The sequence below is a fragment of the Chiloscyllium plagiosum genome, chromosome 36 (genome assembly GCF_004010195.1).
Source record: "Chiloscyllium plagiosum isolate BGI_BamShark_2017 chromosome 36, ASM401019v2, whole genome shotgun sequence".
Lineage (NCBI taxonomy): Eukaryota > Metazoa > Chordata > Chondrichthyes > Orectolobiformes > Hemiscylliidae > Chiloscyllium > Chiloscyllium plagiosum.
In genome coordinates this window covers 17,474,763-17,478,898 of record NC_057745.1, presented here as the reverse complement: position 1 = coordinate 17,478,898, position 4,136 = coordinate 17,474,763, and the positions used below count along the sequence as shown (strand labels likewise).

The following is a 4,136-nucleotide window of genomic DNA, read 5'->3' as shown; positions in this document are numbered from 1 at the left end:
ACAGCGAGAATTTGCTAAGTCTGCTCCCTGTTCAGGAGACTAGGCAGCAGCACACAGCACATGAGCCCCTGTCCCCCCCATTACTCCCACAACCCTGTCCACACCCACCCCTCCCATCTGGACCCCCACCCAATGTCTGCCTCAGCCTGCCCCCCAATCCCATCCAAACCTGCCCCTGTCTGCCCGTCCCACCTTCCCCCACCCCATCCCCTGCACCGTCCGTTCCCCCAATCCCTCTCTGGGGCAATCAGACTGACACCAACAGCAAGAATTCTGCTGCCTTTGGGGTGAGTCACAAACAGCACATGTGTGCGCATACACAACGTTTTGCTGCAACTTTTTACTTTTACTCTGTATAGGACAATGTTGGAGAGATTATCTGGGGAAAGGGGAGGGGTTTATGGTACACCCCTTTGTAAAACTCCATGGCAAGTGTGGGGAGAGAGAGGGCGGGTGGTCAGTCATTTGAAGATGGTGCCTGGGCTCCCTTTAATGACCAGGACTGTTCTCGGCAGCATTTCAGTAAGCTGAGTTCATTTTTAATCGTTGTAAACAAACAATGCGATCAGCGTTGGAAACACCTTTTGATGTAACGTTTCTATCGGGACCTTGAGCTCTTCTTCGGATAATTGATATTTGGATAATCGAGGTTCCTTTGTATGTAATTCCTTAAGAATCTGCTGTTCGAGAGAAGACCGAGAACTCATGTCTCTATACACATGGGCAGTCATTTTCTCTCTTCCCCCCCAGGGCCTGGAATAAAGATGAAGGAGTTAAAGCCATACTGTGTCTCTGAGTGTTTACTTTGACTGATAAGGGAATAGGAAACAGGAGGACACGATCAAGTTTGCTAAGAATCTTTGAGTGCGAGCAGCAGCAGAGGGAGGATGAACTCAGAAGACTGCAGATAAGGTAAGGCAGTTTTTATTAAAATTACTTACCGGTATCGGGCAGCGGAGGAAGTGACGGGGACCAGAGGGGTAGCCAGGAAGGATAGCAGTGAGTATTAATACTCACCCTTCGACGCCAACAGCCATTTTGAGTGCGCGCAGCAACGGAGAAGAAGCGGGAGCAGTGGAGGAAGTGACGAGGACCAGAGGGGCAGCTGGGAAGGAAAGCAGTGATCATATATATCAGCAAGGCGGCTAAACACGAGACTCTACTACTGTAGTGTCTCCCACCTGCCATCCTCCTCTAAACTAGTTAATAAGCAGGAAGAGCGGGAGCGACGACCAGGGAACTGCCGTTAATATATCTCGGCAGTGGCTGAACTCGAGACACTACACGTGTTGTGTCTCCCACCCCACACCCCAACCAAAAATAGGACTCTGGTTTGTTAATTTAAGGATTTTCTATTTCTTTATCGGTGATTGGTTAAAAATTTAATTTTTATGGTTTATCTATTAATTGGTTTTTAGAAAAAGACTATAGCAGAGAGGTATTAGAAAGTATTTTAACTCAAATTTATACAAAGTAATAAAGTAATTAACTAAGCAGAGATGGCTGTGCAGGTGATGTGCTGTAGCTGTATGATGTGGAGCTGGCTGATCCCATTGTGAATGGCAGTGACCACATCTGCAGCAAGTGTTGGTTGCTGGAAGAACTCTGGCTCAGAGTTGATGATCTGGAATCTGAGCTTCAAACACTGCGGCACATCCGGGAGGGGGAGAGTTACCTGGACGCTTTGTTTCAGGAGGCAGTCACACCTGGGAGATTAAGTAATTCACATTCAGTTAGTGATCAGGGACATCAGAGTGTGACTGTAAGTGAGGCAGGTAGGGGGAACCTGAGTTCAGGAGTGCAGGAGCCTCAGCCCTTGACCTTGTCCAACAGATATGAGATTCTTGCTCCCTGTACGGATGAGGAAAAGGGCTCTGGACAGGATGAGCCAGCTGACCACGGCACCATGGTGCAGAAGGTCATTCAAGAGGAGGGAGCAAAAGGACAAGTAGTTGTTATAGGGGATTCTATAATTAGGGGGACAGATGGTATCCTATGCAAGCCGGATCGGGAATCTCGCATGGTGTGTTGCCTGCCCGGTGCCATGGTGCGGGACATCTCCGACTGGCTTGAAAGGATATTGGAGTGGGAGGGGGAGGATCCAGTTGTGGTCCACGTTGGGACTAACAACATAGGCAAAGCTAGGGTGGAGGACCTGTTTGGGAATTATCAAGCACTAGGAAGGAAATTGAAGTACAGGTCCTCAAGGGTCATAATCTCCGGATTATGTCCGAGCCACGTGCCAATTGGCATAGGGATAAGAAAATTAGGGAAGTAAACACGTGGCTAAGGGATTGGTGTGGGAAAGAGGGATTCCATTTCATGGGGCATTGGCATCAGTTTTAGAACTGGGGGCATCTGTACCATTGGGATGGTCTCCACCTGAACCGATCTGGTACCAATGTTCTAGCGAAGAGGATAAATAGGGTGGTCAGTAGGACTTTAAACTTCTGAGTTAGGGGGAACGGAAAGTGAAAGCGACAGGGAGTATGGAGTTAAATAGAAAGATAAGCAGCAGGATAGCATGTGTGCAGGTGGATTTAAGCTTGAGGCAGATTAGGAATGCAGCAAAAAGGAAGGATAACTTGGGACATCTTATGACTTCCAATATCTCTAATGATAAAGTTAACATTAAGGCACTTTACCTGAATGCTCGTAGCATTTGTAACAAAGTAGATGAACTAATGGCACAGATCATCATGAATGCTTATGATGTGGTAGGCATCACAGAGACATGGTTGCAGGGGTTCAGGACTGGCAGTTAAACATCCAAGGATTTACAACTTATTGAAAAGACAGGGAGGTGGGCAGAAAGGGCAGGTTTGCCTTGTAAGTTAAGAACAAAATTAAATCTATGGCACTGGATGATGTGGAGTCTGTGTGGATGGAATTGAGGAACCACAAAGGCAAAAAAACTATAGTGGGAGTTATGTACAGACCTCCTAATAGTGGTCAGGATCAGGGGCGCAACATGTACTGGGAAATAGAGAAGGCATGTCGGAAAGGCAAGGTCACGGTGATCATGGGGGACTTCAATATGCCGGCGGACTGGGTAAATAATGTTGCCAGTGGATCCAAAGAAAGGGAATTCATGGAATGCTTACAGGATGGCTTTTTGGAACAGCTTGTCATGGAGCCCACAAGGGAGCAGGCTATTCTGGACCTAGTGCTATGTAATGAACCAGACTTTATAAAAGATAATAAAGTAAGGGAACACTTAGGAAGCAGCAATCATAATATGGTAGAGTTCAGTCTGCAGTTTGAAAGAGAGAAGGCAAAATCGGATGTAATGGTGTTACAGTTAAATAAAGGTAATTATGAGGGCATGAGAGAGGAACTGACGAAAATCGATTGGAAGCAGAGCCTAGCGGGGAAGACAGTAGAACAAAAATGGCAGGAGTTTGTGGGTAAAATTGAGGACACAGTACAGAGGTTCATCCCCAAGAAAAGAAAGACTACCTGGGAAGGGATTAGACAGCCATGGCTGACAAAGAAAGTCAGGAAATCTATCAAAGAAAAAGAGAGAGCCTATAAAGGGGCCAAGAGCACTGGGAAATCAGAAGATTGGGAAGGCTACAAAAACAAACAGAGGATAACAAAAACAGAAATAATGAAGGAGAGGATCAAATATGAAGGTAGGCTAGCCAGTAATATTAGAAATGATAGTAAAAGTTCTTTCAATACATAAGAAACAAACAACAGGCAAAAGTAGACATTGGGCCACTTCAAACTGATGCTGGAAGCCTAGTGATGGGAGATAAGGAAATAGCAGGAGAACTTAATAAGTACGTTGCATCAGCCTTCACAGTGGAAGACATGAGTAATATCCCAACAATGAAAGGGAGTCAGGGGTTTGAGTTGAGTATGGTTGCCATTACAAAAGAGAAAGTGCTAGTGGGCGACATCCTAAAGTTCTGAGGGAGGTGGCTGAGGAAATAGCAGAGGCGTTGGTTGAGATCTTTCAAAAGTCACTGGAGTCAGGGAAAGTCCCGGATGATTGGAAGATCGCTGTTGTAACCCCCTTGTTCAAGAAAGGATCAAGACAAAAGATGGAAAATTATAGGCCAATCAGCCTAACCTCGGTTGTTGGTAAAATTCTAGAATCCATCATTAAGAATGAGGTTTCTAAATTCTTG

At 45.9% G+C, this 4,136-nt stretch overlaps 1 protein-coding gene and 1 long non-coding RNA gene across 5 annotated transcripts in view; one reads left to right on the top strand and one right to left on the bottom strand.

Moving 5' to 3' along the window:
• Positions 1-4,136, bottom strand: part of LOC122541005 (SHC-transforming protein 1-like) — a 142,298-nt gene that overhangs the window by 95,084 nt on the left and 43,078 nt on the right. Inside the window, exon 3 of one of the 4 annotated variants that reach the window (XM_043677433.1) lies at positions 1,018-1,105. The exons of 2 other annotated variants lie outside the window; for them this stretch is intronic. The gene's annotated coding sequence lies outside the window, so the exon portion shown is untranslated. Of the gene's footprint in view, positions 1-941; positions 975-1,017; positions 1,106-4,136 lie in introns of those variants that run through there. One more of the 4 variants, XM_043677431.1, reaches the window with a different exon arrangement.
• LOC122541006 overlaps positions 1-4,136 on the top strand; it is a 17,220-nt gene that overhangs the window by 3,646 nt on the left and 9,438 nt on the right. The window contains exon 2 of the long non-coding RNA XR_006309487.1: positions 751-912. This is a non-coding gene — a long non-coding RNA (uncharacterized LOC122541006). The remainder of the gene's footprint in view (positions 1-750; positions 913-4,136) is intronic.